Raw genomic sequence first — 16,541 nt, 5'->3', positions numbered from 1 at the left:
TGGGTATGAGTGTATGTGTGACAGAGACCAGATGGATTAACTTGTTTCATTTCCATGAAATCTGCCCATGAAGTGCAAGCCCTTCGCAGCAACATTATTGACACCATTAATACTTATTTAGGATCTAGACTGAATCCAGGGTTACTATGGCTAAATGCCATTCCAGGATCATGGTTAAAGCATTGTTTGAGATCTTGTATGAAACGAGACACATCAGTATGTGCTGCAGCTTTGCTCTTGTCTGAGCACTGGAGAAGACTGCCTGGGGCTGAAGGGGTGTAGGGAGAACCCAGGTGATGTGCTCCAACCTTAGCTGTCTGGGGCTGACACTGATGCAGTGGGACCTGTGTACTAAGAAGCATTCTTGATAATTATGAAGTTTTCCCAGAGGCTGCTGGTACCTGAATGACTTCCAACACTGCTACTGCTGCCTTCTCTAAGCATTGATATTGTTCTTGTGAAAAAAAAACCCAATCATTTCAACTAAAATTCATTGCTGATGGTGGCTGGAACTGAAAGTGAGGGTGAACTTTCAACACAAGCTCTGTTTTCTGGCTGAGAACCATTTTTATTCCCACTCAGAACAGTTTCAGTGGGGAAAAAAAAAGATGAGAAGGCTAGGTAGGCAAAGCAAAAGGAATATCTAGGGTCCTGGATGTGTTTGATGGGCAATACTTTTAAAAAAATATATATTTTTTACAGGGAGGATCATACTAGCAACTTGGAAATATAATTTTAGAGGCGTGGAAGATGAGCAGATGATACAAAATGCAAAATCAGCCTGAAAAATGAATTTATCCAAATTTTATCCAAAAGCTTGTGATTTCATTCTAGTTTTTTGTTTGGTTTTACTTTTGTGCTCTTTGTAACTTGCATCAGTGCTAAGTGGCAGACAAGATTGAAAAGGACTGATGCAGGTGGTTTGCACAGGTGCAAATTCTCTGAAGGTCTTTAGTGTTTCAAAATTTCAAAAACACAGGAGCTCAGTGCAAAGAGTACAGGAAAAAAAAACTGTGGACTGTTCCATAACAGTTACAAACAAAAGGAGAATCTCTGCAGTTATTCTTGTAAATTCAAAATGAATACTGGGTGACAGTTCACTTCAGCATCTATATAATTTAATCTTGTAGTTCAGTTTCATTTTTTGTTTTTTGTTTTCATCTAATCCAGCCCAGTTCTCCCTGGGACAAAGAATGAGGCATAATAGAATGAGGCTACCATGTCAGTTTGGACTTGTGGGTACTGCATAAATATTAATAATTAATGGGACTTTGGTTTTACTCTTAATGTCCAAGCACCACAAAGGAAGCTGTGGCAATGATTTCCCTTGTTTTTCTATCGTGTAATATTACTGGTTTCATTTCATGTTTAGATGAAGGGATCAGGATCCTTTTGTAACGTAAAAACACATCAGCAAGAAGTAGCCTCTGTAGAAGACACAGTTTTTCATATGTGATCTGGCTTATGTTTATTAATGATGATAGATTCCATATGAAGTCATTTCAAACAAGTGGAAAATGGAATGTTTAAATTGTGTTCTCCGATATTATAATCAGAGATAAAAATAGTACTTCTTTTTCTCAGGGTTTTTTGTTGATTTGATGTTTGTGTGTGTTCCAGTTGAAGAAACAGAGGGAAAACACTTGGAATATTCTGTTAATGGTGACAGAGCTGTTGTATTGTTTTGGGGAAGGACAACTGGTGATCTCCAGACCCTGAAAATCTGTGTTCCCAGCAGCCTGCTCTGTGGGCTGCCAACAAGCTGGACAAGGCAGCCAGCAAGAACTCAAGTTTTAAAACCTGCCTGGCAATGAGGCTCATATTGGAGCCTGCCTAGGGTCTGTCAGACAGTCTTTAAAATTAAACCATGTCTGTGAAGAGTTCTAAATTGTCCAAATCATCAAATTCCAATGAAACACTATTTGGTAAGAATTTTTCCAACCTGATCTAATTAAAAGGAAACTAAGCCACCACAGCCACTGTTATTGTGCTTGCTCAGGTTCCCAGCTGGTGTTGTTTCCAGCGTTCCCAGTTGAAATATGTAGATATCTATGTAGGTCCACAACATATTCTTGGATTCAGGAAGTCACTCTTTCCAACCAGAAAAGAAAAAAAAAAGTACCAATGTCCATGGCCAAGCTGTTTATAGTTCTATCACCTCATGATTTTTCTCTGCGGAAGGTTTGTTTTTTTTTTCCATAAAAAACCTATTTCCCTCTACGCAGTGTATTTCTAAGAGATATTATGTCCTGATGAAGAGTTTTAAAAAGATCATGCAAATTGTACTGCTCAGGCTGTCTAAAAAAAAATGTTATTATATGTGATTAAATTTAATATTCCCTGGAAGAATATCCACCTTATGAATGACATTTTGACAGATTATTTTAGCTATGAGGGGTTATGTATATGTGCTGAATTTTAAAGTTTGTCTGTCACTCTCAAAGTGAATTGAAATGAGTAATTTATTTTGCTCATATTTCGTATGTTATGTCATTTCTGAAATATAGAGGTCTTCATCTGGGAATTCAAAAGATGCTGCAGAACCAGCAGTACTTAGAGCTCTACACACAGCCACTCCCTCTGGTCTCCCAAAATACAAAGAGATTTTAAAAAAGATAGGCACGCTGAGTTCTTTAGATCATCTACTTGTAAGTGTCAAAAGACATCAGTTGATCTGAAAGATCAGTTTCATCAGATGGAGCCTTTTGAGAAGCTTGTTCACAGTGACATGGACACTATGACAAGATCTAAACCAGGAATGTCATCTTGATTAACTGATTATGTTTCCTAGACAGAAATTTATTTATTCCTTTACATATGTACTTTCTTGGCTCTTGAATTATAGCTCAGGCCATGTGAAGGATCCCCATGTACAGGACAGTCAATGTGTAGTGTGCCTTTCTGCACAGAAAGCTGGGCCTTGGTTAGTACATTTGGCTGAAGTTACTCCACATCTGTTCATGCATCGAGTCCTTTTACTTTTGTGGAGTCTTGCAATTATGTCTTGTCTGATTTTTGCAGGTATCAGCACAAATTACCTGGCCAGATCTAGAATAAATAGCTAGGAAGAGGAAGCTGAGCAAAAGGATAGGCACTGAAGTGACACACGTTGCCAAAAGTGGTGTCTTGAAGCTTTCCAAGCCCCAGAAAGAGGAACCCTTTGAGTGAGCTGGAGGACTTGGTTTTCTGCTAGGGAACTCTGCACAAGGTCTCACATATAAGGGTTTTTAGAATTTCAGTTATGCAGGCTTCATGTTATTTAGAGGAAAACTGGAATGGTTTGGGTTTGTTTTGGTTTTTTTGGTTTTTTGGTTTTGTTCGTTTTTTGTGTGTGTATATTTTATTTTGGCTTCTCTCTACTTGACTCCTGCAATGTGGCACAGTCAAGAAGATCTTTTGAGAACCTCTTGCCTCACAAAGTTTCCTGGAGATGATCCTGTGCCTGATGTAAGAACAGCCAGCTGCCTGACAGCAACTACCAGTTCCAAATTATGCATCTGTCTGCTTAGCCATGGCTGAGGAGTGCACAGCTGGTATGTTTGGGGAGGACTGGCCTGTGTCTTAATTATTCTGTGAGAGAAAGAACCAGCCATTTGGATTCACCCAAGCCTTTACTTTATCCATTATGAGCTGTAATCCTAACCTGTTTTGAGTGAGTCACCAAAACCAGCTGGGAAATAGGCACTCCAGAGGTGAAGCTGGACTGGCTGGATAATCCGTAGTATTTGGGGCAGTCATTTGTAAATGTTACTATATAGAGTTGCATGGGTGTGTTTTGCCAGTATTGATGGTCATCAGAAGCTAGCTCAAAGTTTCTTGTCCTTTCCTGACCATCCATTCAGTATGTCTGAATAAAAGCAATATTAGAGGGTTTGTGGGTATCAGGACTCTGTAACTTCAGTGCATCTCCCTGACTACATTAAATTATTGGTCTAGCATTTATGGCTAACCTGAGAGCTGTGAAAACATCTGACATTTCTCATAGCCAGCGTACTTAAAATAGGAACTCTCAGTCCTATGATTAGCTGGTTTACCCCAAAAAAACAATGGGACATTGATAACACTGCTGATGCCCAACTGAGTCTTCACTAACAGGCTTTTTTGAGACCCAAGATATCTTAAATCAAGATTCTGTCATGGTAACAACCTAAGTGAAGTAAGAAACTTCCAACAAGTCTCCACATTGTGCAGGGCTGTTTTGTGCAAGCTAGAGACTGATGATAAATGACTGCTTGCCAATGTGACACAAATATCCACTGCATAGATGTGAATACTTAGCATGCTGGTTTTGCTGGAGAGTAATATTTTGAAGGCTCAGGAAATATGTTACCCAAATAAAAAGAAGTCATACCACTGGGGAAGCAATGATAGAGATGATCTATTTCCAAGACAATCTGGTTTTGTGCAAAACTCTGAATGAGAGGAACCCATCTGGATTTTGTTCGTGCATAGTAAGTCATGTGAGCTGACTGTATTTCATGTGTTACTTTGTATGACAAAAATAATACTTTGCCATTTTCTATAATGAGGGGCACTGAAGTCCTGCCTGCCTAGTAATCAAACTGCATTTGACTAGGATCATGATGATCTGTAATGCCTTCATTCAGTGTCAGTTCTGCGTGCCTTTAATAGCATTTGATATCCTGAATTGCAGGCATCTAGGAATGCTTTCCTAGAAAAGGACACTAAAGCACAGGTTTCATTTCTTTAAGTAACTAATACATGACAGTGTTGACTAAACAAGCCAGTGAGCCAACATGAAAAGGAGATTGCAAGCTGATCCATAGTAATTGGGTAATGTTGGTAGAGAGCCCTGCCTCAGACTAGAATTGATCTAGGTTTCATTTGTAGGTTTGGGAATTAGGAAGATTAGGGAGAAAAGCGACCATCCAAGGTTCACTGGTTGTCTCTCTTCTGTATGTCAGGGTTAGGTTGGCCAGGCTCAGAAACTTTTTTCTTTTATATTCTGAGGAAAAAAAAAAAAATAGGGGCTCTCAGTGAGACTTGTGAGGTAAGTGCTTTCTGCAGTTTTGTTAAGCCCACTGCTTCAGTGAGACACTAGAAGGAAAATATTTTGTTTTGTTGGCTTATTTTGGCTTTTCCTTCCTTGTATCCTTTACAGAGCTCTACAGAGAAGTGTGTAGGATGGGCAGTGTGCCAGGTTTGCAGCCTGTACTCTCCTCTAGTTCCATTGGGTTCAGTTAGAAAAGGTATAAATGTATTCCATGCTGAATGCCTGGCAAATGACAGCAGGATGAAGCACAAGAAATGAGCCTCTTGTGTAAGCAGAGAATTCATCCATAGCTGGACTCTCATACGAACTCTTTTAGGACAAGACACGAACTGTGGTGCTTCTGATGTTGTGAACCTGTAGTAGAGCTGGAAAATGGACATTATGCAGGCATTTTTGCAACCTTTTCTTGCCCTGGAAAGGGAAGGTGGGACCATGGCACTTTGTAAGACCTGTTGGTGAAGTTTCCTTTTTTGCTGAGGCTCTCGTAAAAGGATCTTTCTATTTTCTTACTTTGTTATATAGGTTTAAAAAATCTGTTGGGTATACTTAGAGTACTAAAATAGCTGAGGACAAAATCACGGGAGAATCTTACTACAAGTAGTCACTGGCAGTGTAGATAGAAGATACTGTTTGAATTCCTTGTGAAATTGTCCTTACACTCTTGCCATGTGGCTTAGAGCCACTCTTGCACATGACCTATTACTTCTGGTTCAAGTAGATGTGAAAAATAACAGAATTCTTAAGCTGAAAGAGATTCTTATCATTCTATGAATGGTTCACTTTATGTAAATTCCCATAAGCAGCTTTATTTTGTTTATTTTGTAGATTAAACCTCAGTCTTTGGCTTTGAGGATGCATCCACGGCAGTTTACTGAAAGCATAAATGAGAAGTGAAAAGGCAGTTTTTGTAGTCATGCCAATCCTACAGGAAGAGAACACTTAGAACTTAGCCACATGTGGTACTCGTGCACAGAAACTGAGACACTGTGTTCTTGGCAGGGTAGAAATGTGTAGAAAGAGAAATTGAGCTGAAAAGATGACAACTAAGACCATAATTATAAAATGCAAGCTCTATGGGTAGGTTTTTGCTAGAAAGGCTGTAATGCAATCAGTCGCATATTGTAGAACAAGTCCACACATAAACAAGAGAAGTCTTTGTATTGTTCTTAAATCATATATAAAGATGAGGAGTAATGAATTTGAATAACTAGCCACAGATCACACCAAATGAATTGGAGTGTTAAAAGCCATTCTAAGGCCTTAGAAACAAGAATGTCCTTCCACTCAAATAGAATTCAGTAGAAATATCATAATAGCTAAAATAGCCTGCTCTTAAAAGACTTAGAGATATACTATTTCAAGTTTCAATAAATCTCAATTGTTCTTTAAGATTTGCAACTAATCTGCCAGAAGTCCCCAGCTGCTACAAAAGCTTTCTTCACAGAAGTCACCGTGGCCTTCATAAATCCCAGACTCAGACTGAATTTCTTGGAAACTTCAGACAAGTCCTTCATCTTTCAGCCTTCATACTTCTCCTCCTTACCAGTGCCAGTAACAGTGACTGAGTTTGTATTGCACAGGGGAGTAATTCCTTCATTGTCATTATGTAAGATAATATGTCCTTATGTCCTATCATCTGTCATGCAAATGGACAAACACAACTGTAGTGCATAACTGGAAATGTTCTTGGATGTACTTCTCTGAAATTATTTTTTCCATAGACATTAAAATCCCAGTGCAGCATTTACAATGTCTCCTGCAGGGCCAAGCTAAGAGTCATCGTTGCTCCAGAATCGATGCTGACAGGCAGAATAAAGGATTGCAATCAGCCTCAAAAGTATATCTTTCCAGATTTCTTGCTGCTGGTTTTATGTTGTTAGCAATCCAGTTTTAAATTGCAGCTTGATCTTTCATTTCTCCATGTGTCCAAACTGAACTAAAGCTGCAGCTTCTTGCTTGACTGGCTCCAGTGAGATAGCATGGGCCACAATAAAATCCATTTTTCACAGATAAAATAGTGGACTCAGGACTGGCTGCAGCTGCTCAAGAGTCAGATCTTGATCCTGCAATGGACATTAAAACATCAGCTCAGTTTTTTAGTGGCAGTTTAACAAGCAAACAAAGTGTTAGAGTACTTTGGAAGTGGAAAAAAAAAGTTAAAATATTGAAACAGCACTATGCAGAATTTATTCACAAGCTAAATGATGTGTGCAGTTTTAGTCTCCCTATCTGAAAGAGGTTCTATTCTTTAGAAGGCACTGAGAAGCAGAGATAACCAGAGGTATGGAGTAGCTTGCACAGAGAGAGAGAAGGCTCAGGCTTCTTCAGCCTCAGGAAGGAAACAAAAAAGGTCTACAAAATCATGAAGGGCAGGAGGATATTTAATCAAAACTGGCAGTTTTCTCCACTTCTAAAACTGAGGGCCCATAAATGAAGCTGGTAGGAGCCTAGCTCAAATAAAAAGTAGGTAATTCAGCTGAAGGAGAGAACTTTTCAAGAAAGAGCAGTTGTCCTGTGCAGCACCATAGGACACTGGGAACCTAAGAAATGTACACAGGTTCCAGGGAAGAATGGACAAGTATTTGAAACAGAGGGTCCCCAGAGGTCCTGAACAGATTTAATCTCAAGAAGTTCAGAAAATCTGCTGTCTTGAAAGCAGCAGCAGGGTGTAAGAGTATGAGGAGAGGAAATAGCCTCTGCACATTCTCTGCTGTGCTTCCTTATGTGTTCAGGTATGACCAGAGAATATTTGATTAGCTAGATATTTGGTCTAAATCAGTATAGTTACTTGTATTTTTATATTATAGCAAGACCGTAACTTCTGGTGTGAACTGGAAACAAATATTGATCTTTTGTAAGATTTTATGGGTTTTTTCTATAGAATTTTGGAAAAATTGTGGGTCTTGGGGTTTCGGGTTTTTTTTGGTTTTTTTGTTTTTTTTTTTTTGGCTATATAGTTATGGGTTCTGCAGTGTGTGAGGTGATTAGAGGTATACACTCCTCTCACAAGAAGCTTTCCAGAGTCTGAAGTCAGTTAAGAGTGTATACTTTTATGTCTGTATCTTTACAAATATACAGTAAAAAACCAAACTAGGCTGTGAGGAGCAGTGAATTCTGTGTTGTATCATGTGGTCTCAGAATCATAAACCTTCTGAAGTCCAGGTATTTTCCTTTCAGTTGCATTGCACACATTCTGAAAGGCTCTATGAATGTTTGGAGCATCCTTTTGTGTATGGAAATGTGAAAAGTCAAGTATCACTAGGAAACCTATTTTCATGTAGCTGTGAACTGAATCTTCTTCCTGGCAGTGAAATCAACATCTAAAATTATCATTTGGTGAGCAGTAGAAATGGTTTCCATATGGGGATAATTATGCAGTCTTCTCTTGAAGTAATACAGAAATCACTACCCTGATGAAAGTCAGGAACAACTTGTTTATCTAGCATTTATTTGAGCATCACAAACCACGTCAGAAGGAATCTCATACAGATATTTTCTTCCTTGTTTATTGGTTACAAATATGAACAGTAACTTTCAGCTAAGCCAAGCTTACCCTAAATCCTCCTAACCTGTTTTCTGAGGCATTACCTCTTCTAGTGGAAGGATTGTTCTGCGTCTCTGTGCTCAACTTGGTTCTTGGTTTCTTTAGTGAAATATCTAGTAAAGGTGCCAATTGTGGCAGTGGTTTTCGTGGTCTGGATTCCTGTCCATGAGATCACCAGCTCGCTGACCAACCATGACTTGATAATGACCACTTGGTAAGTGACCTACACTCAGAATTTGAACTGGTGACCTTCATGTGGAAGACTCCTTATGCCACTTCTAGTCTCTGGAGCATTTACTTGCTGGTTTTTATTCTAAAATAAACTCTATTCAACCTCAGACTTCTTCCTCTGGCAGTGTTGTGACAATGACGCTTTCTCTATTATCTTGAACTGCTTTCACAGTGCTTCTTCACAATTTCATTCAGGAATAATCTTAAAATATATTTAATTCATAGATTATTAGAAAACTTTATTTACCAGCTAGTGTTTATCAGAAAAACAAGCAAGAATTTTAGCAGCTATATTTGGTACCCTTGTGAAAACACCACAGGCTGTAACGTGGGAACAGCTTTAAGTTCCTTACTGCAGCAAAAGCCTAAGTCAACAAGATTTGTGCTTGATGAGCTACCACAGGACTCACACAAATATTTTTATGTTTCTGGTTACAAAAGCACACAAAAAGGAGAGACAGAAATCGTTCTAAATTTCAGATTATTTAGCTGAAGCTTGTTTGTGCAGCATTTTTTTAAAAAAACCCAATTCTTTAAGATTAATTTATGTAGCCCTACATGTAGCCCCAAACGTGCATCAGGTACACTGATCTAAAGCCCACAATTTTCCAGTTATCTGGAAAGACATTTTAAAAGGTAGTTTTGGCTTTGGGTATTTTTTCAAGTAGCATTTGTGTGTCGGTTACAATTATCAACCCTTCACTGAAATTTTCTGAGCTCAGTATCAAATTAAAAAATGAGGTGAAAACTAAGTCGTTAATGTATTCAGTATTCATGAACTTTCTTAAACTGGCTTTGTTAATCAAAGTATGAACTTTTATAGCTATTTGCCCTTGGTTTTTGATAGCAAGATATTAAAAGTTTTACCTTAAAAAAATCTTGGATTTGTAAACTCTTTGGGGGGAAGTGAGGGAATATGGTTGTGACTTAGCTGCAAATTTTAAATTATTATTAGCAAAATATGAATAATTAGATTCTATGAACGTCAGATGATAGAAACTGAGAGTTTTTCCTTCTGTGCATCAGTGATTCCTGGCTTCTGAGGGGAAAATCCTCCTTTATGGCTTATATGTCCAGGCATAAAATTTAAAAAAGCTAAGTGCATAACCCTTCCCTGAAACATAGAACTAGGTCAGACTGAATGCAATAAATCAATGCTTCTTCAAGTAAGGATAAAGAATAACTCAGTACAAAATACTAAGTAAAACAAAGCAAAAAAGGCATAATTTCTTTTCTTCTCCAATGTCTGCTAATTCATTAAGTGCATTGAGGAGCTAGACATAAAACCCTTCTTTTGTATAAATAATAACACGGATATTGTGACTTCCCAAAGATTCCAATACTGCTATGTTTTGTTACTGAAATTTCTCCATCTTTTTGATCAAAATGGCCAGTCCTCAGCATCTGGTCAAATACTTAACATATTTTGTCTAGCATAGCCAGGAAAATACATTTTTAATTACAGATTCATGGAGTCTTTGTGGTTAAAAAGGAAAAAGAATCAAAAGTTTCATCTGAAGTCGAGCTGGCAAACTGATGAAGTGAAGTCAGATGGGAAATGAACAAGCTTACATATTTTATTATATATTTGTATATTTTTATGTAACATTCAAAACTGGAATCAGTTTTGGAAGACTATTGCCCCTGACTTGCAAAACCGAGCAAATCTGGCAATGGCATAGACATATGCTGAGTTTTGGTTTCCAGTGTAAAGTCTGGGCCTTTTTTCTACAGACCAAAATGCCTGTCTTATGAGGGCTGTATTATGCTTGCAAAAATCTTTTCACATCATGTATCTGCTATACAGCCTTAATGCTATATTCCTTATAGGAAAGAAGATTGAAATTCTTATTTCAAGACATTTTCACTTAAAAGAGCTGTCCTTTTTCTCTTTTTTCCCCCCAGTAAAATGCTAAAATTTGAAAGGAAAGTTTAGCTTTTCTTTATTTAAATACCTGAATATATAGCGGCGCTTCCCTCAAAAAAATCTGTTTTACCCAAAAAAGAGAACTTCTATGACAAATTTAAAAACTATGAAAGTTTTATGATTAAAAAAAAAAAAAAAAAAAAAAAAAGAGCAATCAAACTTTGACCTTTCTTTACCATTTTCTCTTTAAAATGCTCACTGTTTTATGACCTGCTTCATTGTGGTAATTTCTGTTTAATTTAGCTTGGAGCCAGTTACTTTCTGACCCAACAGAGAAACTCCATGTGTAGATTCACTGGACACAAAAACCATCAAGTTCATTCATTGCTTCTCATGAAGCAATGCTGGATATCATGAGAAAGCACTTTATTCTTGCTTACCCTTTACCTCGTATTTTCCTCTCAATTTTTCATTATTGAGCATTAGTTTTGATAACTCCAAAATGCGTGGAAAAGCCTTGAAATACTGTCCTCTGAGGAATGAAATGTTTCGAGTGTCTTATTTCTAGATGTCAGTGTGATTCACTCTGTTCTAAAGTCTCTCCATTTTATTTCAGCCACATGACACCCATTTGATTGTGGTTTAAGTGGCTCACTTGCCAGCAAAGCTGGCAAAGTCCCTGTTCAGCTGATAGTGTGGATGAGTAGTAGGAATTAGCTGAGTAACAGCAGCAGCAGCTGTCAGGAGGCAATAGCACAGATGCAGGCAGCATGGCAGGGAATGGATACTGAGAAGTGGTTGAGCTTGTCACCCACAGAAGTCACAGTTTAGCTGCTGAGAGTAATAAAAGCTTAAGTGTTAGAGTATGTTTTCTTAAACAAATGGGGAATAAACCTACATGGAAGATTTGGGTCAAATTCATACACAGGGTTGCCACGACCTTGTGCAACTCTCTGCATCGTGGAGATGTCTTCCAGAGCCCTCTCCTAGTGGGGAGAGGGTCCCTGCTACAGGCAGACTCAAGGGCATTCTCTTCACACAGGTTGAACCAGGCTCAGCCTGGACTGAAGGCTCAGCCAAAAGTGAGATCCTGGTTTTCAAGGTTACACTCATAGTTGAGCAAATCAAAAGGAAATACCAGTTAAAGTTTTAAAGAAAAATACTCTTACTAACTCATTACGCTCCACCAGAGATGGGTGGATGGTAATGGAGAACCTTCACTGAGTTAGTTTTATATTTTATAATAATAAAAATGATATGCTGAAAACAAGTGCCATCTTACCATGTGTGTTACACACCAATCAAAGCTTAAACAAAATTTCTTTTTGAGGACTGTCTGTTACATTAGTTTTTCTGGCCTGGAAAATATATCCCAGTTAAGCTCTAGTTCTCAAAAGGTGTAAGAAAAGCTGAAGTCAGAGTTTAGTATTACAAGTATTCTGCATTACAAATTTCTAAGTAAGTCAGAAAATGGACTCTGTAATGGATCATTCTGTTGGAATCTAGTATCCATTAGCTGCTGCCAGTGTCATGGAAATGATAATGTAAAACTTGAACAATTTGATTTCTACTACATGCTTGAAATATTTATGAAGTAATGGCATGGTGACTTGGCTTTTCTCTGGTATTAGCTATGCAGTTCTTCTGTCAGTTTTGCAGGTGATCTTTCACTTTTCTTTACTCGCTGATGAAAATTACTCCTTCAATAGTGTATGACAGCTAATTTCAAACTGTAGTTTATTTTCAGTGATTGTTTGTATGTTTGTTTGCCTTTTAAACAAAGACTACGAAAGTATTTCCTTCATGAAGAGTCTGCAGAGGAGTGTAAGCCTTGTTGGGGATTTTTTTTTCTTTTTTCTTTTCTTTTTTTTTTTTTCATGAAGCAGAATACCACAAAGAATAGCATCAGATAGAGAGAAGCGTTCCTCGAAAGGCTCCATGATTTGAAATCTGGTGCTTCCTGCAGCAAGCTTTGCCATCTCCCTGCCTGCCCACCCATTTCCATTTTCTGGTCACACATGGAGTCATTGCCACATCCCATTGTGTTTGGTTTAGCTGTCAGGTAGTGTTGGCACAAGGTTTTGTGTGGGGCCTCATTGTGCAAAGGAACGTACTGTCTGATGTTCACTGCCAAGAGTGCCCTTCTTTTTCTCCTCCCACCAGTAGTATCAAGGCTCAGTTCAAGTTATGACTTCACTTGGACCACACCATCACAGCTGCAAGACCTGCTCTCCTTCAGGCATAAATGAGAGGGGAAAGGGCTGGAAGTGGTCCTCGTGGATTCACTTACCAGGAGATCCAGAAGACAACGCAACAAACGTGGCTCCTGTATAATGACATACAGGACAAGCCTCCACAGAGCCCCATTTGAGGATGGCATGGCTTAGAGCAACCCTGTTATTGCTACAAGCTGTGTCAGTGGCTGAGATCCAAGCTGAGAGTCAGCAAGAGCAGATGAAAGCAACCAGCACTGTTTCCTCTATGCCTTTTGCACTAATGAACTCTATTATCTTTATGAAATTGTTTCTCACCTACAGTGTCCGAATGCAATTATAATTTGGTACTTTTAGCTCCTGCATATTCTTTAGTATACTGTTCCCAGGCCACTTCAAAATCAACACAGCATAAAAAGATTGCTCTCAACAGCACTTTTATGCTGTTGATTTGAAATACTTTGAAAACCATTAGATTGTTCCAGGCTTACTGGGACATTTCCATAAAAATAAGCTGCATGCCAAAGAATCTGAAATTCATATATTACAGGATATGGTCTCCTCACACCCTCCGCCCACTCATTTGGAAGTGTCTCATGGTTTTCCTGCATCATTTAACACATCTGTAGTCATTTAATTGTTCTAGCCTTTCAGACTGTATTGTGAAACAATTGCTTACAGGACTCATTAAAAGAAATTCCCATGCGTTGTACCTCCTCCACAGTTACATGAGCCTTGGAAACTTGCAGAGTATCCAAAAAGTTGGGTTTTTTGTTTTTTGTTTTTTTAAACAGGACGTTTTGACATGTGTTACAATAAGGAGGCTGTATGGGGTATGAGTATTTTGACAATATTTCTGTATGTTTAAACAAGTCATGAGTGGAATGGGAGCGCTATACATTGCATGGGTTTTTTTAAATTTTTAACTGTTTATTCCAGTTTTGGCCCTGACTCAGAAATGTACTTAACTGCTTTTTAATGTCAACCCTCAATGAGAAAAGTCTATTCTTAAGTCCTGTTGAAACGAGTGGAAACTAAACATAGGCTCAGAGGTAAGCATTAGCTTGAAATGTTTCGCTGACTGGGATATTCTCTCACACTACTCCTTGGAAGTTGACCTGGCATGAAACGTTGTTGGAGTGCATCTGTTTATCTCAATTAGTATTGTGTCATACAGGACAAAACACAAGCCAAATGCTTGAAATTCCACCATTCCCTGTTTCACTCCTTAACAGAGAGAACTCCCTGCATCTCGGCTGAGATACCAAACATCTGGCAGATCTCTAAACACCCATCTGACTCAAGGTCATACAACAAGGCACTTGGTGCTGATGCTGAACTAGGCTCCTGCAATGAAATGGGTGTATCTTGTTGCAGTGTCTAGAATTGGTTGTAAAAATAAGATGTTTAACAGTTTCTCTGGAGCATGTGTTATTGTAGACACAAATGTGCCTCATAAGCTGATGGGAGCCTATCTGGAGAGTGTCACAAAGAATATATAAAAATGATGCTTATATTCTGAGGGAAGGATTACATCTGAATAAATTCAGAACTAAGTTATTCACTGGCAAATCTTGATTGTGAGAATCTTTTGGATGGAACTTAGTAGTGAGGCTGAGAATGACAGATCAGCTGCCTTGATGTGAAAATGGCTTGGTGATAGGAAAATAGCAATTAAACATTCTTTACTTTCTACCTTATTTTTAAGAGGCTTATTTAACACCCATATTTTCTCTGATGTCAAATGTTCTGTTTTCTCTGGGATAATGTTTTGGAAATATTTCTGTCTTGGAAGGACTAGAAAAGTGTTACCACATCCCTAAAGGTCTTTTACACTGACTCTACAACAGAATAAACAACAGCAGAATCTATCATACAGCATCTGAAGCAGGACTAGATCATAGAATCATAGAATTGGCTGGGTTGGAAGGGACCTCAGAGATCATCAAGTCCAATCCTTGATCCACTACTGCTGCAGTTACCAGACCATGGCACTGAGTGCCACATCCAGTCTCTTTTTAAATATCTCCAGGGACGGAGAATCCACCACTTCCCTGGGCAGCCCATTCCAATGTCTGATCACCCTCTTGGTAAAGAAATTCTTTCTAATGTCCAACCTAAACCTCCCCTGGCACAACTTGAGACCTCTTGTGCCCTCTTGTCTTGCTGAGAGTTGTCTGGGAAAAGAGACCAACCCCCACCTGGCTACACCCTCCTTTCAGGGAGTTGTAGAGAGTGATGAGGTCTCCCCTGAGCCTCCTCTTCTCCAGGCTGAACAGCCCCAGCTCCCTCAGCCTCTCCTCATAGGATCTGTGCTCGAGTCCTTTCACCAGCCTGGTTGCCCTCCTTTGGACCTGCTCCAGGACCTCGATATCCTTCCTGAACTGAGGGGCCCAGAACTGGACACAGGACTCGAGGTGTGGCCTCACCCATGCTTAGCACAGGGGCATAATCCCTTCCCTGGACCTGCTGGCCACGCTGTTCCTGATCCAGGCCAGGATGCCATTGGCCTTCTTGGCTACCTGGGCACACTGTTGGCTCATGTTCAGCTTCCTGTCAATCCAGACTCCCAGGTCCCTCTCTGTTTGGCTGCTCTCCATGTATGAATTTATGTATGGTTTTCTTAGCTTAATAAGTAGGCCCAGCAAGCTTCTACAACAATGGATTTTACCTTATTTAAAACAGATGTAAAATGTGTTGTGCTGCTTCTCAGAGTACCAGATAAGTCCCTCTTTATATCAGTCTGTCCATTTTTTTATGCCACGTTCATCATTACATTTGACTGCCTGGAGACTTGAATCATCTCCAGTTCAGCTTTTCAGGCATACAGATGTAGTAATCGTGACTAGAGATGAGCTTTTGTTAAAGCTCAGGCTCTCAGGATTTGAGGTCACTTGCAGAAGTCTAGGAAGCTCTGCCTTGAGAGCCAGGGATCTCAGATGCTGCCCCCAGTGCTTAGGACTAGGCGGAAGAATAACAGCCTTCCCCTCAAAACAGCCAATTCCAGTGATCAAAAAAAAAATCCTAGATTAAATGGCATGAAATTCCATGAGAGCTGAGAGGTGTCTTTCTGTTTTTTCCTTCACCATTCCTAATCACTTTCTCCTTATTTTTACCATTATTTCTTCCACTTCTGGCCTCAGGACCATATGCTGGATTTGGCAAACACCTCATCAGCTCTAAGTGAAGCATAGTAAGTCCCACGAGTGATCATTTCCAATGTAACTTCATCAGAAAATCTTTTTTCTATGATTTTCTATGGATCCAATGCTTCCCTTAATGAGTGGGAAACACGATAACCCAGAGCAGTTTTGCTGGGACACCCCATTGCCAAATATGTGTAGATATAAAATTTAGCAAACACTGGACTAAGATTTGTGATGGATATGAGTCCTTGCAAATATGCAGAAACAGCACAGTGCTTTTGCAAATCCCTTCCCAAAGATTACTGGTGTTTAATAACACAGGTGCCTCTCTTTGCACCTACTGTTGAGACTCTCTGCCTTATAAGCTGTACCTCACTATTTTACTGTTTTCATTGCAAGGCCTAATTCAGAGTTCAGACGACCCAGGGGAATAGTATGTACAGCACAGATTTTATCCTGCTTCCTGTCTCAGCTGGCTTTCCAGCAGAGAGGTGATGTAAGCACTCTGAGGAGCAGTTCAGTTGTA

This window comes from Heliangelus exortis, chromosome 3, assembly GCF_036169615.1.
Source record: "Heliangelus exortis chromosome 3, bHelExo1.hap1, whole genome shotgun sequence".
Classification (NCBI taxonomy): Eukaryota; Metazoa; Chordata; class Aves; order Apodiformes; family Trochilidae; genus Heliangelus; species Heliangelus exortis.
The sequence above is the reverse complement of the archived record's forward strand: the minus strand, read 5'-3'. Positions refer to the sequence as shown.